The sequence below is a fragment of the Crocodylus porosus genome, unplaced genomic scaffold, assembly GCF_001723895.1.
Source record: "Crocodylus porosus isolate Cpor-Errol unplaced genomic scaffold, CroPor_comp1, whole genome shotgun sequence".
NCBI lineage: Eukaryota > Metazoa > Chordata > Crocodylia > Crocodylidae > Crocodylus > Crocodylus porosus.
The window spans coordinates 101,846,462-101,873,024 of record NW_017728931.1 but is presented as its reverse complement, the minus strand read 5'-3'; the positions used below and the strand labels follow the sequence as shown (position 1 = coordinate 101,873,024).

The following is a 26,563-nucleotide window of genomic DNA, read 5'->3' as shown; positions in this document are numbered from 1 at the left end:
TTACTATTGTGCAGTAGTTGTGTGCCATGGTTAAAGCCCGCCAACACTATTGTGCAGTAGCAGTGAGCTTGTTGCTACTGCACTGTAGCATCTCATGTAGACAAACCCATAGTAAAAGGTATATGAAAGGAGCTAGCATCTTTATAATTTCTGAGGAGGGTCCTTTCTGGGGAAGGAAGGGGATGCATTATGACCTTTCATCTTAATCCTTGAGATTTTAGAATCCCAATGTCACAGAGGCTTTCATTTTAAAATAAGGATGTTATTTCTCTGGAGAAAAACAAAAAGTTGCATGTGTTAAAACTGGGCTGCGCAAGGGAAGGTTATCATTATCAATTACTTTAACCTCAAGATTGGACTGTATTGTTCCAGCTCATTGTGCTCTGACCATGCCTCCAGAAAGCTTTCTCTTTAGCACCAAATGCTAGGGTCCTAAATGAAAAAAGCCTTTCTGAAGCTGCTTATTAATTGCAGTAAAAATTGGACCAGTGGTAGACATGTACTGTTGGTAGATGTAGCTCTCATATCTCACTTGACAGCTGATGAATAACAATAATTATAATAGTATTAGGCACTTGAAGCTATTTCCTGCATTTTTCATGTGTCTTTCCACTCATAGGTTAGAAGCAAAAATAAAAAATAGATTTCTCTTGTTTTATTAATAAAAACAGGCCACCCATTTATTATACATTAAAAATCTGCTGGGATGTCTAGTTAGGGAAGAGTCTGATTTACTGCATTCTGCTTCTGGAAGTTTAATTGGCTGAAGGATTACTTTAGAGAGGTGCTGAGTACCCTCAACACTCACAGAAGTTACTAAGTGACACAGATGCTCTATAGAAGGAGAAGGCCCTGAGTTTGTAAATAATCGTCTTTGAATAAAACACATTAATGTAAGGGAGCAAATGTAAAAGGAAATTGAAACAAATGGCAAAGCATTTAATGCCAAAACGTCAGATTCTGGTCTCATTGGCATCGCTCTTAAATCAGATCAATTCTATTGGTTTCAGCACAGTTCCTGCAGGATTTGCATCACTGTATCTCAGATCTGAATCTCAATTTAAGGGCCAAAACCTTTTTCTAGTTGCTTAAATATATAGAGCTCTATTCTGGCTTTTGACAGTTGGAGCCACAATAGTGTGTGGATAGAGAAAAACGCATGTCAAAGTGACAAAGGCTTCAGAGGAAAGGAAAGTCTTTCGGGGACACTGGGGATGCACTATCACTCCCCTCAAAACTGGCCTCTGAGCAGTCACTGTAGTCATACTCATAGTCTTAGATAATAAATCTCTCTGCCAATCCTAACCCAGCTGCCCTCCGCTGAGGGAAAGTAATGCTAGTATCCTGGTAACTGTGCAAAGTCTGGGGATCAGAAAATAGCTCTGCATTCATTTTAGCTTCCCTTGGCCAAGGACAGACAGAATTTAGCTTTTGAATGCATATGAATTTGCATTTGACCTTTGAATGCATATGAATAGATCTACTTACTATGAAAGAACCTTATATTTGAAAATAACAGATCTATTCTTCAGTGATATAGGGGCCATGGATGACATTTAGTCCTTGGATAAGTCCAGTGAAATCAAGAAGAGCTATAGCAATGATGAATTTAACCCATTAACTATGGGACAGCTGGACTTTCCCTTGAGTTGTATTGAACAGTGATTTTTTAACCCCTGGACTGTTCACATATTGGCACTTGAAACTAGTTTTAAGCACAGTTTAGGCAGATTAAAATTACAGCACTCCAGGGCAGGTTTAGCTCTAGTTTGTGTTACCCAGTTCTTGTTCTATTAAAATGTGGCCACTCTCCTCAGATGAGTCACCCAAGTTTCAGTCCTCCAGTATTGGCATGGACAAACTTTCCATCTACTGAACTCTATTGCCCAGGAGAAGGTTCTGGCATGAAGCCAGCTCCCTCTCCCACCTCCGATGGTGTGACTTTCCCACCCCAGGAGTGCAACCCCATGTAAACAGCTTTCAGATAGTGAGATCACAGGGTACAGAGCCCACAGAGCATATGTCACATAGCAAGGTCACAAGGCACTGACAGGTCTGGAAATGGGGTCTAGGGGCTATTGGGGAGAGAACAAGGTAGAGGGACCAGATTGGATCCCAATGAGCTGGGGCTTCCTTTCTAGGCGCAGAGGCAGGGGTTCTCCCCAAAACACCTTCCCCCACAACTCCCAGCTCCCAACCAGCCTAGGACGCATGACCAGCACCCTCCATACCCCAATCTCAATCCCAAATTATTAAAACATGAGACCTTCTTTAATTTACTTCCTTTTTAAGCAGCTTAAAGTGAAATGTGTAACAAGGCCCCTACAGAGGCAAGGACGAAAATTACATGCACATGTAAACAGCTTAAAAGGAGAAAGTTCATAATTTATAGTGGTAGCAATTAAAAAATCTCCCTTAGCCAGAGCCCTATATATCCTGGAGCATCGTGGGATGGAATTCTGCAGTGACAATCCTTGAACTCTGGCAACACTGAATTTTGCCATAAAATTACTTTCATTCCCAAAAGTGCTCAGCACAAAAATACGCAGCTATGGCTTGTAGTAGAAAATATTATCAATGATTATTTTCGACAGAGATTATTTGGGAAATAGGTAGTTTGCTGTGCACTTCAGGCACCTGACTTCCCAAGGTCTTGGCTCCTATGTTGTTGTTTAGCCCTGCTCAGAACCACCTTCTCTTCCAAGTGTGCCAGATGAGAAAGACATCTGCAATGGCTCATTTTTCTGCCTTTTGCCTGCTAAACTGGTCTCTGGGCAATCCAGCTTGCCAGCCTGCAATTCTGCATTCCCTTGTTCCCTGGCTGCAAGTGGACTTCAACTCTGGTGCTGTGTTCCCAGCTGGCTGGCTCTTTGAAACAGCTTAGGAACATTCACTATAATACAATTAGCTCTAACTTGTAGGGAAAGATAGAGAGCAAAGAGCATCTGTGGGAAGGTCCCAGCAGGGCAGTGAGGCAGAAAACAAAACTTTAGGTTCCTTAGCTAAATAGTGAATGCTGAAGGAAAGATGGTGAATTTTTTAAACATTTTGGAAACATTACAAATTCCACAGATGCAGTTGCAGAGCTCTTTGGATCCAATATGAGTCCATTCATTCCTCACAGAAAAAAATGTGTTAGGCTATTTGCAGATTCAGGTGGGCCAATTTTCCTTCATTTACATTTGTTTTGCATTTTCAAAGTGTTTTTTGCAGCTATACATGCTAGGGAAGGAAAGGATCTATAGCACAGTTCTGTGGAAAGAAAATTCTAAATCTTTTGCTATGAATCCTGAAACTAAATAGCATGGAATTCTGGCCTTAGATACCACTAGTAAATGAAAATATACTTTCCTGTCTTATGTTATACCTTTCTGTTAGCTAGTTTTCCTGATATGTCCTCTGTAACTTTCTATCCCCAGTGCATGAGTTAACATCACTTGGAATAAAAATTGGTTCAAGTTTCACTTGTTCCAATTATATCACTAATGGATTTATCCAGAGATTTCCATGTTAGGAGCTCTTCTATATTTTCTTACTGATTATTCAAGAGGGAGATAGGGACCTTGTCAGCATCTCTTCTGTATAGTTTGATGCACCTTTTCTGTGAACTCACATCTTTCCTTAGAGCATTGGCTCTAAACCTTTTTCGTACTAGGACTCATTTACCAAAATGGATGGCTTGTCCCAACCCACATCCCCCTGGCCCTGCTGGTGATGATCCACAGTCCCCTACCCCACTGGGCCATTCTGGGGCCTTTCACCCTAAACCTACAGCTGCCTGCTGCTACCAGCCCTGCCAAAGGGGGCCCCCAGCTGCCTTCATCCTGCTCAGGCAAGAGCACAGTGTCTGCAGTGGAGCAAGTCAGGCCTAGCATAGGCTGAAGGGAGGAGTGGAGGCTTGTGGCACACTTGCCCTGGGCTGGGGCTCCTGCACCATGCCAGGCTGTCTGGTCACAGCCCTTCCCGTCTCCCCGAGCAGCATCTCTAAGGCCCCCACCTCCATGAGCACGTGCACCAGCCTTGGTGTCACCAGCCCCCTTGCCCTTTCCCCTGCTCTGAACCCTTTGAAATATTCTTGCAATCACTTTTGGGTCACAACTAGGGTGGCCATCATAGAGGGCATTCCGGTTTTCTCCTACTCTGTCCTCTATTGATACAAAATCTGATGCCTTTATGGCCTCTATTTTTCTCTTCAAGAGGAAAATAGAGGACATAAAGGCATCCGGTTTCATATCAATAGAGGACAGATGACAACCAGACTCAAGCCTTGAGCCTGCCCCTGAAACAGCTCAAGGCAGTCAAGTGGCACTAATGGGCCCTTCATAACCAGACTGTCCTCTATGTTGGCCACCCAAGTTGCAACCTATGGGTTGAGAAATGCTGCCTTAGAAAATGTTTTGCCCACTACACTGTTACACTCCTCTATTTGCCAGCCAGAGAGCAAATTAAAGTGATAAAGAAAATCAGCAGGGTGCAATGTTTAGATCTGTATTGTTACTAGATGAAGATACCATGATCAAACACTTTAAATTTAAAATGTAATAAATAATTGCTAAGAAAGGAAACTAAATTACTTGAACAAGGAATAAACAAAAACTAAGGTTGACACTCAGGAGAACTTACATTAAAAAGGAAAAATAGATTGGGGATAACTATAAATATCTTGATATTTTTTTTGTCTCTGAGTTTTTCTAAACACTGATAAATGTTTTTTTCCTGACACCAGCTACAGTGTTAAAGTACCTGTCAGGGTCGAATCTTTATGGGTGGCACTGCTAACCCTAAAGGGAAGACTTCAACTTCTGTCAGATTATGTACATAAAATGACAGCTCTAGAAAGAATGGATCCTTGGGATGACTTTTACTGTGGGACAGTGGCAAATCAGTCATTTTTTACTGCACTTCTTTTCTTAGTATTAAAGAAACTAATCACGTCCACTCAAGTCTGATTCATTTTAGGATTTATTTGCATTACATTGAAACGATATTTTCAACCTCTTGGTCTGATGTTGAACAGTCTTCTCCTTTGATGTGTTATAATTCAGTATCAAGTCAATTTATATATTTTCTTTTCTAAAATGAAATGATCCCTAATGTTGGCACTATTGCCTTCAGCAAATGATATATCATAGATCCAATCCTGCAAAGACAAAGGCATGACTATTTTCAGATAGGTTTCAATGGGAGGAGTATGTTTGCTTGATTTCCTCCAAGTAGGAAATCCTTCAATCCCCCAATAATTTTGCTCTCCCAAACCTCCCATGACTTGAGCATTGCTGAGACCCCTGACTTGGCAAACAGGTGTTTTGGGCTATACTACAGAGTCTTTGTTGACCAGGTGGTGCCCAAGTTTCTCCTTTGTACCAAGTTCAGCATGAACTAATGTGAATTAAGCTGATTTAGCTGCAATCTGAGATGGATCCAATACAGGTACAGTCGTGCAATTGAACCCCCACCACTCCTCCACAATTCGCTTCACTAAAATTTAAAACCAAAGTGTTTGGGAGGGGTAGCTGCATTTCTATTCAGGCTGAAAGAGTTGACTTAATAACTCATTAGCACCTCCTGGATTCCTGCTAAGTTCTCCACTCTGCAGGTGTTAACAACCCCACCTCTTTTTAATGGTATTGATGTTCCAGTATTCGAACTATTCCTTCTTCTGTAGTTTTTCTGTCTGCTAGCCATTTCTGGTAATGTCGCTCCTCTATTTCATGAACCAGCAAACTGTTTTTAGCTCTAGTTAAAAACCTAAACTCCTGTGAGGTAATATTAACTCAGGCATAGAAATAATTGACAGTGAAGTATTGGAAGCACTGTTAAGATGCTCAAGAAGGCTAGAGTTTGTTTTATGAATTTAAATAAGAGATGTATTTAACTGTAGTAACTATAGGACTAGTAATGACACTTTCTTTAAGTTATTCTGACTTTTTTTGCCTGGGTTGTTGAGCTTTTAAAACTTTATCTATAATCTAGCAAATTACAACACATTCCAATAATTAAATTTATTTTCACTTTGATCTTAAACTGACATATTTGACAAGCCCCCAGGCATATTTGTAAAATATCTAGTTTCTCTTTAAGTGGAGAAAGATCTGTATTGTGTTATATGTGATAATGTGCCCAGCATCTGCACCTTCCCCCACCTTTTAAAATATCTTAGATCCATCCATGGCTGGGCTAGTTACATCTCTTAAAAAGTACAAGGAGCTTCCCATTGTAAAGCTGAATTTAATTAAGGGCCTGGATATGTGGCACACTTACACTCGTGTTATTTACATCATTTTTGCACCCTGGTATAAATCACAGTGGAATCTAGAGATGACACATGATCACTTTTTCTGGGATAGCACATGTACTCACAAGTGGTGCTGTTACAATGTTTCACCACTCTGTACAGAGGGAGTAAGTAATAGCACGTTTGCACTGAGCAAGTGACAACCTCAAAATAGGTGTGGAAACATGACACTTAAACGGCTGTAGTTTTACTCATGATTTGCCCCATCGCAATTCTACACCAGATTCAAATAAATTATACTGGAATAGGTTTTACTTTATGGGATAAATTATATTTCATAGTTACATGGCACTTAGATAGTCATTAAATGTGCTTTTTGGTACTTAGGTGTCATTTCCATGTTATTTCCATGTTATTCCATGTCATTTCCAAGTTATTTCCATGTGTCACAGAATATGATTGCCTGGCTTTTTATTCACCTTGTGTTTAATATTGATTGGATAAACAAGTGGGGTATTTTCTGTCCAGAAGTTGCAGAAGATAAGACTAAATCCCAGGGCCCTCTCTCTACCACAGCAGCTTCCATATTGTGGAGCCACACTCTCTTTAGCTTGCATACCTTCTTCTGATTCCATGTATTGTTCCTTCCTGGTTGCATAGTAGGCCAGCTTGAAGAAGGGGGCTAGAGAATGCCCTGGGCAATGCTTAGCCCATGTCCCAGTACAGCATGGGCTAAGTTTCTTTTCTTGGAAGATGGAAATGTAGGGTCAAGATGCTTTGAGTAAGAACTACTAAGTAATTGGGCTAAAAGGCTGGAGAGCCCTCTTTCTCCTCCTTGAGTCAAATACTTGTTTGACATGACTTCTTTTCTAATGGAAGTTTCTGAACTCACATGGCATTATGTTCATGCCTGGGAGATTCTATTCTATCCTGGAGCCTACTCAGCTATACAGTAGCCCATTCTCAGAAGGGGAGTGCAAGGCAAGCATAGCCATTTGGGGCAAATGCAATGCAAGCTCTGTGTAAATCCCCCAAATTGTATAGATAGATGTACATACCACTTAGATACATAAAGCTGAAATAGAATATATGTCTGCTCATTTTTACACTATGTAAGGGCAAATTACACTGGTATAAACATGCTGTGGGGCCAAATCCTTAAATGTACATGAGTCCCAAGATGGGTACTAAAGAATCATTATCTTATTAGTGCCATTTTGCAGCAAGGTTATATTTATTTTATTTCAACAAAGGACCTGTGTTTTTTGTTCTGTTTACAAATGGAACCAGGAAAATTCAGGGGGTTAGGGCACAGGACCATGGGAGCATCCTCCTGTGATATTTGCCACATACAGTGAGCTCTCTGAATTTACCAGTATATCAACACAGCTCATACTAGAGCACTGCATATGCCACTCCCCTCTCCACACCCCCCTCTGCTAAATTCAGCATCAGAGGACAAGAGTAGGCAAGCAACAATGGTGGCACTACAACAACACGCAGGCTTTGAGCCTGCCCCTGAAACAGCTCAAGGCAGTCAAGTGGCACTAATGGGACCTTCATAACCACCCTTTACAGTCCCAGCCCAAACCACCAGATTAAACAGTAACATAAACCATAAGCCCCAGGCTATAACAGAAACACATACAGCAGAAGCAGCCCTCTGCCCCTTTAAGAGAGCAAACTTTCTTTATCTTCCAGTGGGTATACCTTCCAGCCTGGGGCTATACCCTAGCCTATACACTTGCCCCCCTTGGCTCTCGGGCTCTCTGGTCTTGGCTTAGCTCTTCCCTAGGCACATGGAACATTGATAGACCCCTCAAACCCTCTAGGGGCTAACATAAAACAGAAGTCACTTGAATCTGACCCAGTCTTTCTCTCCTCAGGGAACTTGCCTCTGTTCTCAAGCCTGCAGATCTGTTTAGCTCAATCTAGGTCCTTTTAGGAGCTCTGGTTCCCAGCAGCCAAGAGTTCCTCACTTCGTAGTTATTGGGAAAGAGACTACCTGACCTACTGGGCTCCAGGCTTATGTAGCTCAAGCCTGAGCCCTTTTTAGTCAGGTGAGTCCCTGGTTAAGTGAGTCCCTCCCCTGTAATGCTTGCAAGCAGCCTCTCAGGCTGCTTGTTCTCTTAAAGGAGCAGGCACATCCCAGTGCCCTGTGAAGTGTTATATGTTATAGACTGTTATATAGACTTCTAACAGGTGTGCCTGAAGTAGGAAGTTAGGTACCTAAAACATTGTTGGTGGGATCACAAAATCAACCTGTAACATAAAGAAAGTCTGCACAATGTTTGCAATCATATGATATACAGTACAAAAAATGTGTATAGCAGTGTAAAGAAAAAGTAAGGGATACTATCCTGAAAAATGTATAAACTTTTACAATCAAAATTGATATTTGCAGCTAATTAGCATGTATCTAGGTAGGATCAGTTTACAAAATGACTCAGATGTGAAAATAAAGAAAGGGAATATATCCTAATAAACCTCTACAGACTAGTGTACAAAAATATTAGGACCTGTCATCTGTGATTTCTCCAGAGGACAGAAAAAAATATAAAACACTCATAAAAGTTAACCATAAAAAGTAGCTTTCATTGTTGGGTAAAAATTAAAATCCTTGAAATTAAAAATGATTTTTTAAAACCTCATATTCATGTTATACCCAGGAAGTTATAACACCATATCTCAGTATAGATAGGAAATACTTAACTATATTAGCTGCAGCAGGACAGTACCAAGAAGTGCCATAGAGCAGCAGGTTGGAGCCACCCCACTGCTCTTAGGAAGATGACTTTTAGTTAGCAGCCAAGAAGAGGAAACTGTTCTGGCACCAATGCTATAAGGTTTAGCCATTTACTTGGCACATAAACAATGTCAGTGAGTATAGTTGGCTGGTTCCCTTATCTTAATGTAGAGTTTTGTATCCTTGCCAGTGGCAGTACTTTTGGTGAATAAGTGACATAGGTGTATAATATGCTTTTCCTCCAGCTGCAGTACTCTAAACATTCATAGTACAGGTAAATGAGAGGTAGGCCTAGTGAATTACTCAAATGTTTCACAAACTGATAGGAGAAAAAGAAGAAAAAGAAAGTCTGCTGAAGCAGCCATTCCGTTTCTGATTTTTTATTCTGGTTCAAGTGACAGAAAAATCATGTGCCCGACTAGGTTGTGAAAAGGTAAAGTGACATGGAATTAGGGCTAGGTGAATAAAAGTGTTTATTTTACTATCCGTAATGAACATGAGAGATGTAAATCACATATGATTTTCAACATTTTTAATGACTGTTAAAGACAATGTGAAGTGTGCTGACCAAAAATGTTAATTAGCTCAGAAAAGATACTTTAAGTTATACCAACTCTATCAGTGCCTATGAAAAAGGACCCCAAACCATTTCTTGGTGAAAAAAGACCTTGTGGAAAATATATGCATGAAAATGGTTGAAGACTTCATGAAGGAGAAGTTTTATAGAATTAGATAAAATAGTTTGATGTAATTACAGAAAAATAAAAACACTTCACAAACTGCTTTTAATGGAAATTTTATAAAACATGCTCATCCCCAGGGATCAAAAAAAAACCACGAAAAGAAAAGCAGAGGGGTGCATGCAGTGGCAGCATGTGCCACCTAAAGCCAGATCCTGGCCGGCCTGAGCTGTGATCTGCTGTCACCTAGGCCCCGCATGGCAGGTGCAACATGACTGTAGCCCTGCCAGGCACCCATGACCACAGATAAGGCTGCCGGGGCCAGCACTGGGCTGGCCCCAGCCTCTACTACCCCACCCGATGTAACTTGCATCATGCTAGAGCACACATGGCATGGGTGTTCTGTAGGGACAGCTAGTGGCAGCACAAAGTGCATTGCTGCTAGTTGTCTCCAGGGAAACAAACATCCACCAACATCTAGACGTGGTCTAAAACTACAAGAATATGTAGGATAACAAAGGATTCAGGATCATTTGAATAGGTTGTATGGATTCTTATTAGTTATACATATGTAAGTTCTAACAGTTGTTTCTAAAAGTAGTTATACTAAGTTAAATAAGTCCTCTATAATTTGTGAATGTACATAGCCATTAGGGCTGTGCAAAGCTTTGGTCCCTGATTCATTTAAATGGAGATTCGACCTGTATCAGTGGCTGAATCTCCAACTCCAAATCGAATCAAGAGACCCTTTAATCTCTCCAAATCAGAACTCTCCGAATCGATTTGGAGAGATTCAGAAAGATTCAGAGATTCAGACATAGACACAGCTTAAATGTTTTTTCTATATACTTCTAGGTACCAGGCAGCTCGTGAATGCTGTGATGTTGCGGCAGATGGAGCGTCCCACAGGAGCGCGGGGGCTCCCCAGTGCACTTGGCAGCAGGTCTGGAAGTGGACCAGAAGTACTTCCAGTCCACTTCTTGGTCCACTGGGGAGTGTGCTGGGGGGCCGCCCTGCACCCTGCCAGCTCGGCAACTGGTGCCTCCTGGGGGGCACCCTGGGTCCAGCATGGGGGGGCTCCCCAGCATGCTCTCCAGAGGACATGGAAGTGGACTACAAGTACTTCTGGTGCACTTCTGGGTTCACCGCCGAGCACGTGGGGGGCTCCATCTGCCTCAGCATTACAGTGTTCACAAGCCACATCCGGTACCCTGAGGTATGTAGAAAAAACATTTAAAGCTGTGTCTATGGCCTAATCACTGATTCTCTAAATCCGCATTGAATTTTCAGAGTTTGGCCAAATCAGATCGGGGACAGTGATCCAAATCAACGAACTGAATTACTGTCCCCGATTCAGGCCAAATCTGAATCCGAATTGAATACAGCCCATTTTGCACACTCCTGATAGCCATATCTGTTGCTAAATACTATGCTTAAATCAAATGGCAGTTGCATTTAGGAAACCCATTTAATTTTATGGGTCGCACGTGTGTTTGGTAAAACAAAAGTAAGGAGGAGAATGTGACTTAAGTTGTATAAAAATAGCTAGCTCCTGGAATAAGAGTTTGGCTCATTGTTTCTAGAAATTGTTTAAGAAATACACATGGTCAGAAAAATGATTGACGAAATTCTATAACTCATGGAGTCATGAATGGCCAAAAAGGGAATTGATTTCATACAACAATATATATATATTTGTCTAGAGCTAAAGCAAAGCCAAATAATGATATACTGTGTGTGTGTGTATGTATATATATATATATACATATACACACACATACACACTAAAGGGAAACCCCCAAGCCAATTAGTAAACAAAATACCCAAGTAATTAGTAATCAGGAGTAATTAGTAACCAAAGACTTTCTTCTCTTTTCCTTTTCCAAGATGTGTTGTTCTCACTAATAACAGAATGTTGGAGTTATCTGCTTTTCCTATTCTGTATAATTTTTTCTGTCAAATCATCTTTTATTTTTCAAACTTAAATGTGAGGTCAAATTTTTACCTGACCTTAGTGACCCACTGGGGTCATGTGCATAAAGTATAACAGTTTCTATAGTGGACACAACAAAAGGGATTGGTATAGCATCACATCTGGAAATCTTTGACTCGACATCCCAAATGATCAAATAGACATTTATAGTTGGGTTAGCCAGGAGTGCTGTTTGGCCACAGCCCAGAGCGAGACTCAAACTCATGTTACTGGAGATATAGTGAAGCATATTAAATGTTCTGCCACTTGTCGCTAAGCTTGGATTACGATGGTTTATGTTAATTAAATAAGACACATTAGCCTAAACATTATCAAGTTTGCTTCTTCCATGTTCACAAATATTAATATAATTGGCTAAATATTTCCTTTTGATCAACATTGATAACTCTTATTAATTTCTCCCAATGGTTCAACTAAAGAAGGTAGAAAACATTTCCGATGGCTCATCTTTTTAGTTTGAAATTACAAATGAAATGGGCATCTTTGGTGCCTTGAAATGAATATCCATAAATACTGTAATAAATACTGTAAGTTTTTCGTATTTGAGGTGTTTACTGCATATAAGATGAGTCCTCCAAGACTCATTAGCTATTGTGGAACTTTCTTATATATTATGGAATGAGTCAGAAATCTCCAAAGCTAGGACAGTAATTTGGGAATATATGAAGCTAGGATTAGGATGCCAGTTTCACAGATGATGGCATTTCTGCATCACTGCGTGAAATCCCTAACAAAAAGAGAAGAGATATGAGGAGTCATAGTTTCATAGTTGGTAGGGTCAGAAGGGACCTGAGCAGATCATTAAGTCTGACCCCCTGCCATGGCAGGAAAGAGTACTGGGGTCAAATGACCCCGGCAAGGTGATTGTCAAGCCTTGTCTTAAAGACCCCCAGGATAGGAGCCAGCACCACTTCTCCTGGAAGTTGGTTCCAGATCCTAGCTGCCTTGACAGTGAAGGAGCGCCTCGTGATGTCTAGTCTGAATCTACACTCTGTCGGCTTGTGACTGTTATTTCTAGTCACTCCTGGGAGTGCTCAGGGGAACAGGGACTCCCCCAATGCCTGCTGGTCCTCTCTGACTAGTTTGTAAACAGCCACTAGATCCCCCCCTCAGCCTTCTCTTGTGGATGCTGAACAGGTTCAGGTCCCATAACCTGTCCTTGTAGGGCCTGCCCTGATGCCCCCTGATCATGCGAGTGGCCCTCCTCTGGATCCTCTCCATGTTGTCCACATCCCTGTTGAAGTGCGGCGCCCAGAACTGGATGCAGTACTCCAGCTGCAGCCTGACTGGTGTTGCATAGAGGGGGAGCATCGTCTCCTTGGCCATGCTTGATATACATGTGTGGATGCATGACAAGGTGTGGTTGACCTTCCTGACTGCATTCCCACACTGCCAGCCCATGTTCATGTTGGCTTCAGTGATGTCTCCAAGATCCTTTTCTGCCTCTGCACTGACGAGAAGGGAGTTCCCCAGCCTGTAGGTATGGTGCTGGTTCTTCCCCACTAGGTACAGTACCTTGCATTTGTTAGTGTTGAACCCATCCTGTTCTCATCCACCCACCCCTGTAACCTATCTAGGTCTGATTGCAGCCTATTCCTCCCTTCTAGCATGCCCACTTCCCCCCACATCTTAGTGTTGCCTGCGAATTGAATAGGATGCTGTTACCCCCTCTTGTCCAAGTCACTGATGAAGATGTTGAACAGTGCGGGCCCAAGGACTGAGCCCTGCAGAACCCCACTGCCCAAATAGGACCCATCCACCACCACTCTCTGGGTGAGGCCCTCCAGCCAGATAGGGACCCAATTGACTGTGTAGGTGTTGACACCACAGTCCCCTAGTTTTTTAATGAGAATGGGGTGAGAGAGTGTCGAAGGCCTTCCTAAAGTCCAGAAATACTACATCCACTGCAGAATAATCAAATGCAGAATAATGTTTTGATTTACCTTTTCATTTTCAAGATACTTAAGGGATATATGTAATTATTGTACACAAATCTACAAAAGACATCAATGGAGAGAGCATTTTGTAGACTTCAGCAGTCCACGCTTTCTAAACAGTTACTTTTCTAAACATTACATTTACAACAGAAAATATCTTTCTTTTTCTTAAAACAAATGAAATTATTTATAGGAATCCCAAACCCAATGCAACATAGAACACCTATAGCCCAGGAAAGATTTTCTTGTTAAATATAGTTTCAAATACAACATCAAAACTTTCAGTTAGTGATGACACTCACTCTCCCTCATGTTGCTCTGAAACTTTTGAAATGTGTGCGTGGGTGTGAGTGTGTTTGTGTTCCTGACTTGAAAAACTGTAAGTAGAATAAATTAAATTAAAACTATTTAAAAAAGGTTTTGGTACACTAATTCACAGAATTTAATAAGTGACACAAAAAATTCATATTACTCATTCAGGAAATAATTGTACTGATTATGTTCACTCTAAATATCAGCTTTTTATGATTATAACTTCCATTTATGAAAAGATCATTGCATATAATACACAATCCACTTTTATTTTATGTATAGCCAAGGACCAGCCTTGAATATGCATGCAATTGGAATGCAGTTGTTCAAGCTGAGAAGTTAGAACAATGAACATAAACATGTTATGGAGGTAATGCTTTCTGCATTCTCTTCACCATTGTAATCAATGTTTCTGACTTTCATGTTAATTGCATAACATATGCTGAATAATAATTTCTGCAGCATGATGCAGCAAAAAGGGTCAAGGGAAAGACTTCTGCTAAAGGCTTTTGATTTAAGAGAAAAAGAGCTGTTGGCAGGGTATTCTCACTGATGCAGGGTGGGCTTTAATTTTGAATCAACTCTTCTTAAACTTGTGGCCATTTTTTCTTTACTTGGGAAGGCTGAGCTGGCCATAACAGACTTGGATACACAGATGTTAATTAAATTATTACTATCATTTGGTAGTTTTGTTATTGATTATGGGTTTCCCTTGCTTTATGCGGGTTCTGTATGCCTTGTGCAGTGCATTGTGAGAGTGACATGCACCACAACATAGTCTCTTGTGTGGATTGGAGCTCCTCGCTCGTTGTCTGCAATACATTTTGCTGCAGTTTCTATCCCCATTACGACAGTGCCCTGTGCTTGTGTGTACTGTCTGCTGTTGGTGAATACCAAAATTGCCTTGTAAAAGTGGTAGAAATGAGTCTGGGGGTCAGTACAGTCAAGGTCATGGAACATATCTCTATTTGTAACATGGTAAAGTGGGTTCCCTTTATGTGAATTTAAGTTATGTGCCATTTTCCAGGAATGCACGTACGTAAAGCAAGGGAAACCTATATAGGCTTTTCTATAACTGTGTTTGCAATTTTATATTTTGTGCAAATATTGTCAGTTCTACCAGTCAGAAAGTATGTAGACTCCTGAAGAGATTCTGGAAAAATCTAAATGGTAAAGGGATATAGGTCAGCATGTGCAGGGTGACTTAGAGGGTGCGTGCAGGTGACTGTGCACATGCAGTTGGCAGTTCTGCAGACCTGTTTGTGTCACTGCAAATCAAATGCACTGCACATTCAGGCATTTGCTGCACTTCTAATTTGCAGCACAGTGGGGTTTTTTGACACTGAGAGATCCCAGTGTCAAAAAAAACTGTGCCTGAAAGAAGTGGGACAGCACACATGCTGGCAGTGTGTGCCACCCAAAACTGGAGCCTAGTTGGCCAAAGCCACACCCCAGCTACCAACCAGGCTCCATGCACTGGATCACCACCACTGGAGTCTCCAGGACCCCAGGTGCTGTCCCCAGCCTCCCCTACCCCACCCAGGGCAACCTGCTGTGTGCCAGAGTACACCTACACAGGTGTTGCCTGGTGTCAAGTAGCAGCAGCACAACTACATGCCACTGCGATTTGTCCCTGGAGAAACACATGTGTGTGCTCATCTGAATGTGTCCTGAGGGTCCATGGATAGGTTTAGATTGTGGGTAGACTGAGAAGGAGAATCTGAAGAGCAACTGGATTTCATTTCCACAACCCCTCTACATTCCACCCATGTAAATTCAATTTACTGCATCTTTATGTTGGCAGAGTCGATTTCACTCTGACTCAATAAACTATTAATTGGAGTCAAAACGCAAGCTTTCTTATTGGTCAGATGGACCCAGGTTCTCAGCCAGTGTAAACTGTTGTTGTTCTGTTGAGGGCAATGGGACTGTATTTATTTACAGAACCTGACACTCTCACCCTATAACTCTGACTTAAGTAAATGACTTATGGCATCACGATTTATATTGGTATGTCAGGGGAGCACATGGTACCATATCAATGTACTACACTAATTAAACTTGCAATTTCTTTTAATAGCATGTTTATAATAAAAGAAACTCAAGCCTAAAAGAAAAACATTGGTGAGAGAACTCTGGCAATGGTATAATTTTGATTTACATTATTAGCAAGTTGAAATGAACAGCTCACGGCCTGAACAAATGTACCTGTCATTAAAACTTGCAAAAATCTAAACCATCACTGTAGACTCCAATATCACATTTAGAACTGCAATGTTGTGCTTGTTAGTAAGAAGTATATTGTCAATAAATATCATTTTAAAGTGGAAAGATACATGGATTTCACTATTAAACTTGGGGCAAATTTATACATCCTCATTACTTAGAATATTATGACCCCATTGTGGTATGATTTGTTTGTGCTGAATATATCATTTTCTTGAAAAGTCTCCCTTTCTTTCTCTCTCTCCTATTTTTCTATGGCAACTTATGAGGTTTTTACAATATTATTTATTTTAACATGACTTTCTTCAAAGAACAGAATTCATTATATTAAAATGAGATACATTGTGAAGCTAAATGAAAATTAATCTCATCCCTGCATGTACTACATGCGGGAAGATCAAATTGAAATAGTCTTTGTTAGAACAATTTTATGTGTGTAAATGAACTGTGTCACTTTAACAAGGGCTTACTTTTGTAATGGCAGGAACCTACAGTAACATGATGTTTGATCACAACAATAACTTCTGAATTATTGTCACTGTCATTCACAGAAATAGATTTTCCACTGACTTCTATCATTTTGAGCCCCTATGTCTCATCTTAATTTGAGTAGTTGTCTGATAGCAGTCATGCATAGATTGAAAAATTAGCTGTTTCCATCACAATATATTTGAGTGGAAGAAGGATCACCTCTGTTTAGTCTCACATTTCTAAGTCTAGACAGGATAAGTACATTGTAACAATACTAATATTAAAAAATCATTACCCTTGGAGACTTGCCTTAGTGCTTTATGATAATGCACCTTTTCAACCTAAGGAAATGTGATAACTTGTGAAGAAAGAACGCTGAAATGATGAGTCAGCATGGATATGCTTAGTATGCACAATGGTCTTTGGGTATCTCCAAAACATTAAGTATTTCACCAGCCGGCAGTTGCTATGTTTAGATGTTGTTTTTCATAGGACAGCTTCTTTCAAGTAGACATGTACTAATGTAGAGATGATCTCAAAGGATGGCCAACAGATATTCTGAGACTGCAACATAGTTGCTAAATGCAATGATTTTGAGAGCAGAGAAGCAAAACTTCTGGAAGAGTGACAGTCCGAAATTCAAATACAGGACAGGTACTCAGGTTAGTTAAATCCTCCCCCCTCCTTTCCCCCCCATTTGTTATAATACAAATGGGTATTAAAGAGCAGGTGAAAACACTATTGCCCCGTCCAGCACTTCCTCTCTCAATAAAACACTTTAATGACTAAGGCTGAGGATAAGCTATTGATGAGTGCATAATGACTGCTGTGTGCTTGTCTACAAAATCACTGCTCAGTTTCTAAATCATTGTTGCAGAATGCTTTGTGTGATATATATACTACTCAGTACTGCTCGACTTCATTGGCCTGCTTTGTGTTGTGGCTTGTATCTGGGTTATTTCAGCCATAAAAAGGCAGTTTTCTTTTTAAAAATCTTTTTTAACTGAAGTTGGAATAATTGAAGAGTTTAAAGCTGATATGGCATTGAATTTGGTGGTTCCTTTTTACAATGGTTGCCATTATTCAAACTCACCCCAGGAGGGATATTGTAAAAATCCAGTTTTTCAATTACAGTGTGCCACTAACAAAGTGCTGGACTCTGTGCCATTTTTCAAGTAACAAAGGTGAATCTACTGAAGTACTATCCAGAAGACTGTAAGGCTGCATCCATACAAGCATGGTCGTTTGTTTCCCCAGGGACAAGAAGCAGCTGCACACTTTGTGCCACTGCTACTTGTCCCCGGGGAATGCCTGTGCCATACACCCTCTGGCACTTGACAGGTTAGCCCGGGTGGGGTAGGGGAGGTTGGGACCAGGCTGGGGTAGGGGAGGCTGGGACCTGCAGAAGCCTTACCTGGCCTCCTGTAGTCCTCCTGGGGCTGTAGCGGTGGCAATCCTGCCACTCAAAGCCTGGCTGGCAGTTGGAGTGTGGCTCCAACTGGCCAGGCTCCAGTTCTGGGTGGTGCATGCTGCTCCCATGTGCTCCACTCTCCCTTTCTTTGTGCAGGTTTTTTTGACCCCTGGATCTCCACATCTGTGGTACCACATACTAGATGGCTGCGCTCTTCTGGACATGACCAAAGAGTCCAACCTGATGCTTGCCGTTGTTACTATTAGTGAATTTAAAATGTTCATCTGTCTGATTAGTGTACTTTGCCTTTTCCCTCTTTTGGTATTGTCTACAATGGAGTTCTTTGTCAATTATCCCTATCACCTTATTTTTAGGAACCTCTTGTCAGACTGGGAGTTAAATAGATCCTTCAAATTAAGAGCCATATTCTGATAAAGTTAATATTTTCTAACTATGTTTTCTGCTTTTCTGTATAAAGACCTGGCAAGAACAAGTTCTAATGCACTTTTTGCTTTGTCTGTAAGTTTGAGAAGCTATATATATGAATCTAAGGCACTGCAGAGCTGAGTCAGGTATTTGGCATCCCATCTGGAAAACCTGGGTTAGCCTACCTGTGGCATGAATGTCTACTGCAAAATCCCACCCACATTTTACATGTCTGCCTCATGTGCTTGCCTCTGTTTTCTTTGATTCTTTGTGCTGAGATTGCTATTCTTTCACAGTCAACTGTATACATTTTGGGAAAATGTTTTCACCCTTTGTGAGGAATTCTGGGAAAGTGTTGGAGGATTATCAGCATACTTACTGCAAAATGTGTGAGTTTCAGCCCTAGAAAGATCCTAGGAGCTAATCTATAAAATCACAGAATCATAGAATCATAGAAAATTAGGGTTGGAAGGGACATGAGGGCTAAGTACAGACAGTCAAAAAGCCTGAAGCTGAATCAATTCAGTCTTTGCAGGTTAGTGTAAACTGCAGAGATTAAACTGAGAAACAACTGGACAGACATTCACTTCTGATTCGGTAAACGTAGCCACATACCTGCAGTAGCTTAGGCCACAAGCCAGGAGGTGCTAGAGCATGGCTCTCTGGCATGTAGCCAGCATGGACTGTATGTTTGTTTCCTCCTCCTGGTGCCCCTAATTCTCCTGGGATTTGTAGTCCAGAATTACAGCAGAAGGACCCTGCAGGGTTGCTTATCATTTCCTCTTTCTGGTTCCAGGTGCTTCTGGGATTTATATTCCTCAGTTGCAGCTATCAGTAAGCTTTTAGCAGGTCAGGGCAGGGTGGCTCTGTACTTGGGAGAAGGGAAGTTTAATCCCTCTCCCTGCCCTCAGACCCCAGCTGGGGTTTGCCAGCAGTGGGGGTTGGCAGTCCCTGCCTTTCTGCACCCAACCCTTCTCTGCTGGAGCAGATGGCACAGCCCAGTCCAGCCCAGCTCAGCCCAAGGATGGAAAGCATCCTAGGATGCTGGGGGACTGTAATTTAACTTGAACCAGGGGTCTGGAACAGAAGGTTTATAAACCAATTTTACCCAAATCAATTAAGTCATATTGTCAAATTCAGCTTATTGTCCACTGTAACTCTCAGGTCCTTTTCTCCAGAACTGCTACTTAATCATTCAAACCCCAAACTGTACCAGTGCACGGAATTGTTTCATCCTAAGTACAGAACTTTGCATTTGTCCTTATTGAGCCTCATGGGTGCATCCAAACATGCAGACACATGTGGTTTGTGACTCTGTAAACCTCGTTCCAGTGCCACAAACCATACTTCCAGAATGTTAAAATGTGCCCCATGCTGCATGTTTTTAGTGCAGAGATAACACTTGCTACCAGGAAATCCTGATAGCAAAAAAGCCTTCAGAGAAATAAGTGTTGTAGTGTATACACCCATAGTGTGTGCCAGAAGACATGGGTGCTGGCCCCAGCCTCCTCTACCCCTACCCAGGACAATTTGCTGTGCACCAATACACACATGTAGGAGCATGTGATGGGGCATAAAGCAGTAGCACAAATTTGTGTGGCTGCTACCTGTGCTGCTGCAAACACGCACCCCTGCATGTGGGGATATGCCCCATGATATTTTTTTTGGTACAATCCTCCAGTTTCTCTAGGTCTCTCTGAATCCTAGGCCTATCCTCTTGTGACTTCCAGCTTGGTGTCATCTGCAAACTTGCTGAGGGTGCACTCCATCCCATCTCCCAGGCAATTGGTGAAGATATTAAACAAAACTGGCCCCCTGATCCCTGGACTGATCCCTGGGGCACTCCACTTGATACTGGCTGCCTGGTAGACATCAAGCCATTGATTATTACCCTTTGAGCATGATGATCAAGCCAGTTTTCTATTTACCTTACAGTCCATTCATCCAACCCATACTCCCTTTGCTTGCTTGCAAAAATGTTGGGGGGAGATCATATCAAAAGCCTTGCTAAAGTCGAAGTATATCACATTCACTGCTCTCCCCACATCCACAGAGCCTATCTTCTCATCATAGAAGACAATCGTATTGGTCAGTCATGCCTTGCCCTTGTTGAATAAATGCTGGCAGTTCCTAATCAACTTCTTCTCCAAGTTCTTAGAAATGGATTCCTTGAGGACTTGTTCCAAGATTTTTTTCCAGGGACTGAGGTGAGACTGAGTCTGCATACTGCTTGTCTGGATATTCCTTGTTTCATTTCTAAAGGATGGGCACTATATTTGCCCTTCTTCAATTGTGCATGGAAACACCTAATCACTTAACAAGTCAGCTAACCTGGAATCAAGGCATCTTCCAATCTGGGTGTAAGAGAAAACCTATGGCTGCTGTTACTGAGAGAGAGAAAAATAGAGGCAAACTGCACTCAGTAAGTGAAGAGAAGGGTCATTATTAAGAAGCAACCAGAGGCTGTTTAATGACAAGTGTCTATTGTTGTGCTAATGGCACAACAATAGTACAATATGAGAGTAAATTAGGGAATCAGAAAGAAGGCTGCAGCAATGCTTGCTTTCCTGCTATATTCTGAATGCTGGTAAACCAAGCACGTTACAGAGCACCAGCAGACTGGCCAGGGAATCACATGACTGGAAGGGGGAAGAGCTCTGGTGGCATATAGGATGAGGCCAGAGCCAAAGCAAATAGTCTGGCCCTGGAGGCTGAAGGGGAAGAAGCTCTGCAGGGCATTGTCTGCTGCTGAGTCAGATCCTACTATGCCTATTGAGCCATAAGTAAGCAGCTGAGATCTGACAAAAGATTGGAACCAATATGGCTGGTGATTGCATTCGACAACCATCAGGCTTGGGGAATTAAATTACAGTCAGTGCATTTATGTTTTTGGTTTGAGGTATATTAGTGGTTTGTGTAGGACTAGACAGGGATGAGAGGAGTCCCACTATGCCTGAGAGACACATGGCTGTCCTAAGCCCTGCCAGAGGGCAGGGGCTAGATTGCAAGAAGAGAGAGAGAAAATCCTGGGAAAAGCAAAACAAGGGTCAAGGACCCATATCCCACAAGGGGTAGGAAAAAGAATAGCGAGCCCCTAGCCCAGAGAGGTATGGACATTGGGGCAGGGGGCCTACATCCTAGAAAAGGATGCAGATTGTTGCCAGAAACCCCACAAGCTCATGAGGGGCAGAAACAGGGCTAGAGACCACACATCTGAGGAAGGATAGAGATTGGTGTCAGAGGAGCCACAAGCCGGGCAGGATGGAGATAAGAGCCTTAGAAGGCAAGGCAAGGGCTGGAGCCCGAGGAGCTAGATTTGGTGTAGTGGGTCTAGGCTAAAGGACCAGCCAGACCAGTGGGAGCAGAAGCCAGGAAGGCCAAGGTCCCAAAGTGGGTGTAGAGGCCTAAGGTGGCCTAGTGGTTTGGGGCATGTTATCAACCTAAGTGATGACTGGAAACACCTGAAAGGTATATGAACAGCTGTAGGAGAGGTTTGGAAGCTGTGATTAGCCCATGAGACAACAGGTGCCCTTGGGACACATGTGGGCCAAGACAGCCCATCTAGCAGAAAGGAGTGATTGGGAGTAGTGGGGTCAGAGTGGGATCCATAAGTAAAGAGGGCAAGTTATGGCATGCTCTAAGACCCTTAGGCAGACTCCCTTTCTAAATTTCATGAATAAGATCAAGGTTTAGCAGGAGAGAGCAAAGGGAAGGTACTTTAGTGCAGGACAGGAGTTGAGTTGCCGCCAGGGGTTGTATCAGCAGCCCCTGGAACACTGATCCTGTTACACTGGGTAAAAAAGTTTTCTGTGAAGAACTCTGGATCATCACCATTATCAATAAACACGGATCTGAATGAAACAACTGGTAAGACTGAGGTGGAATATGATCAAGAATTCTATGAAGATGGACATGCCCTGCCATTTTGAAAATGGCACAATTATCAACATAAGTGTATATCTGAATGGATGGCAAATGGCAGCATGGAATCCATTCAGTCTTACAATCAGCCAATCAAACATTTCAAAGAAAATCCTAATATATTTGTACCACCAATGTATTGATTACGGCATTGCTATGACTGAAAGAAATGTGTGCAACATACCTGAATAGATAAGAATGTTCTTGTATTCTCCAGAATAACACTGGTCCTAGGTCCAACCACAGTAATGACATCACTTATTGACTAATGTCTTTACACCATCCTCAATAATAACGGTGGAAGAATCTGTTTTAGTCAGCTTGAAAAAGCTAAATTTTCTCTGTGAGTCTGGTTTACTACATATAGCATTGCATACCTCTATTCCAAGGTGCTAGATCATGTGTATAATCCCAGTAATTTGGGTTTAAAAACATCAGAGAATGACTGAGAAGTAAAAGGTTGTATTGTTTTATGGCATGCAATTTTTAAACGGTGTTTCCTTGGACCGCTGCAGGTTTTTAAACAAAATACCATTTTGATAAATTTATTGTCACTTACAAGGCATGTCTACACGAGACACTATATTGCTGTAGTGATGAGCTATGCTGATGTAGCTTGTCACTATGGTGATGTAGCATTGGCCGGCATGAACCGTGAAGCCAATGCTACTGCACAGTAGCAACAAGCTGTGCAGTAACTCATTCCTACTGCTCAGTAGGGTCAGAAATGATCTGGTACTGTGCAGCAATGGCAGTCCCTGCACAGTCATTTAGTATTTGTTAATGCTTTACGGCGACATAGTGTCTCATGTAGCCATGCCCTGTAAAACTTTAGCACATGCTAAATGACTGTACAGTAACAACTGTCCAGTCAGGGGCACATGTGGACATGCCCACAGTTTACCAATTAGTTGCTCTGAATACTGAGCATGGGAAACAGGGGAAACAGTTTGCCTTTTTCTGTCAAATTGCTTGGTGGATTTGCAAAGCATATTTTTAAAGCCAAATGAAAATAAAGGAATTGACAAAAAAAAAGGCTAAACTATTTGCATTTCCATGAAATGGGGGAAGAAATACATTTTTGATCTAACAGAGCCTGGATTTTCATGAAAGGTACTGAAAATTAGATGAGCAAGTCACAGAGTGGGATTTGTCAACTGCTAAGTCGATTCAGGGTAAGCAATGCCCAGTGGCTTTTTAGAAGATGTGTTGGGAGTTCTGCTGTCACTGGCTATTAATATTCATTGTTCAAATTTGTATTTTAAAAGCCTACAAACAAATTTTAGATTCAAATGAAAAAGGTCTATTTTTCATACATGTTTTATGTCTTGCTGGAGGCCAATAAAAACACAGGGTTTTGCAGCTGGACTTTTTATAGAAAGCTTCTATCTTTGTTTACTTTTTGGATGATGTCCTAACAAAGATATTCAAGGCCTTAGGCCCCACTGACACTTTCTCCAGGTGTTTTCCTTGTCCATCTGTTATGTCTTGTGTTTTAGACTGTATATATCTGGAGACTGACATTTACTGTATGTTTGTGCAGCACCTAGCACAATGGGTTCAAATCTGAGTGAGACCTTTAGGCAATATAAATCTTTAATGGTATTACTTTTAAAACACAAGGCTTATAAATCATCCATAAATTGGTCCTAAGAATAATATACTGTTAGATTTTTCTAACCCCCATAGTCCCAATCCAGCACCATTCTGGAAGCATATAAATAATGTAAAACTTAGCCAGTAAGGCTCTTCACATTTAAAGGGTTTCAACGGCTTGAGTACTGTGTTAGATTTGTCCTGTAATCATCAGTCAGCACGCAAAAGAATACATATTGGGCACTTATACATAAATGGAATGATTATCCTGGGCTTGAACCAGGGGGTGATGGGTATGTTCAGTTGCAAGTCACCCTATACACATATTCCCTAAAATAGAAGTATCAAATTCATCTTGTGCCCTAGCCAAGCTCTGAACCACAGGGCTCTTTACCGGCTAAGTCCAGCCCAAAGCATAAGAAAACTGTGCTGGCAGCTCTGGCTCTGACTCAGGCATGAGGACGTGACAACTCTAGCTCCGACCTGGGGCATGTGGTGGCAGCAGCTCCAGTTCTGATCCAGGGCAAATAGTGACAGGGGCAGCAGCTCCAGCTCCAACCTGAGGTGCATGGTAGTGGCTCCAAACCCCTCTGTGTGCCCCATGCCAGAGCTGTTGCCACTAAGTGCCCTATGCCATATGCCACTGTGGCAGCTCCAGTGCTGGCTCCAGTGTGGGGATGATTCAGTGAAGATGGTAGTACAGATGGGTAAAGCAGCCAGAGGCTGACCACAACTGTATCAGCCCTTGCTCATCCTCTTGCCACTGATTGCCACATTCAGCAGGGTCCTCAGGCCCTAGATTCTGCTGTATAGCACTCCCTGCACCTATGCCAGTAGTCAGGTGAGCTGGACAGAATGTGTCCATGGGCTGGATCCAGCCTGTGGGCCATGTTTAACACCCCTACTTGAAAGAGTGCTTTGGATCAGATGCAATGATATTCCTTCCCTTAATCATTTCTCTACGGTCATTTTAGCATATACCACAGGCATCACATACACACTCCCAGGTTTGTATTCTGGAGTTCTGGCAGGGATTGTGTCTATTGAGTAAGAAAGAAAGGTCATACATTGTATAGTGTTACACTGGCAGTCACATGTCACTGTATGGCCTAGCTCTTCTAAATGTTCCTGCATGGTGCAGTGCTGGGGAAAAAATGTGTATGTTTCAGGAAATCTGAAGAAAAGTCAGGAATAAAACACTGACCTGCTGACCTCCAAATCTGTCACTTGCCCATGATACTTTCTTTATGGCACCATTCACAGCTTATATTACATATCAAACAAAGATTACCTATTCAAAAATAATAATAGTGAAAATATTGAGATGCATTAGTGATCATTAAGAAGTATCAGGTTCTGCTGGAAATAAAACTAAACAAAACCCAGAGGTCTAAAGAGTGAGAATCCAGTTTTCAAATGACCGTTTCCCCCTTGCTTGGTTAATCAAAGATCCTTGTATAGTGGATTGGCATTGATTCTGGCACAGTTTATTGCCCCTGTGGTAAATTTGTCCCCACTGGCAACAATATAATTACCAAAAAATGAATATATAAACAATAAAGGATTAACTCACACCCTTAAGTCCTTTCTCCAACCCTGACAGGGTGTCCTGGCTCAGTGCTGCTGTCTCTAGCCTTGCAGCCTTCTTAGTCTCTTTTGGTTCCCTTCTCTGGGATCTTTTAACTTTCTCTGGGCCAACCAATTATCCTCATCAGCAAGCCCAGTCCTCCTAGGGAGGTCTGTGATCATTTCCTTGCTGCCTACAGCTGGGCAGCAGCCCCAGAGATGTGTAGCATGCTATACGCCATACCACCCCTCCCGCCTGCCCTGCCCAAGAGTGAAGCACTCTTACATTTCTTTACTCCCCCCACCCCTTCTTAGGAGAAGAAGTCTGCATTCACATGTGTAAACCCTGTACAATAGCATATTGAGAAGTCAAAAGGCTGCAAGGATAGGTGCCACCTTGTCAGCTGTGGGTTACCTTCCCTCACAGTATTGAGCCATATTAATGGGGCATGGTCAATGATCAACTGAAAATGAGCACCAAGGAAGTAGTAGCAAAAGGTTTCTACTGTCTACTTAATCACTAAACATTCTTTTTCTATTATGGCATACCTCTGTTCTGGGGAAGGAGTTTTCTGCTTAGATATAGGATGGGGGTTACCCATCCTCAAAATCTTACAAGAGGACTGCTCCCAGACCTCAGTCTGTGGCTTCGATGTGTACTATAAATTCTTGTCAGATCCAGACTGCTCAGGACCAGTGTGCCACACAATAGCCTTTTTACTGTTCCTAATTCTGTCTTACATTTGAGCGGTCACTGGACCCTATGTGGTGCCGTTTTCACAATAGGTCCATTAGTAGGGCCAAAATGTCAGCAAACTATAGGATGAACCACCAATGATAGCTTGCTAGGTATAAAAAGGACTCCAATTTCTTTTTTGTCATTGGCATTGGTGACTTAGTGATGAACTCACTGGGGGGACCAGAAGGGTTTGGGAGAGACCTTGTTTCCCCTAGCGCCCCCGGCATAACAAGGAATAACGGCCATAAGTTGTTGGAGAGTAGGTTTAGATTAGACATCTGTAAGAACTACTTCACAGTTAGGG

At 41.9% G+C, this 26,563-nt stretch overlaps 1 long non-coding RNA gene across 1 annotated transcript; it reads left to right on the top strand.

The window, feature by feature from the left end:
• The first annotated feature begins 5,291 nt into the window (after positions 1 to 5,291).
• Positions 5,292 to 20,648, top strand: LOC109316115. Its single transcript, XR_002102702.1, has 3 exons — positions 5,292 to 5,303; positions 7,937 to 7,939; positions 20,531 to 20,648. It is a non-coding gene; the product is annotated as an uncharacterized LOC109316115 (long non-coding RNA).
• The last annotated feature ends 5,915 nt before the right edge of the window (positions 20,649 to 26,563 follow it).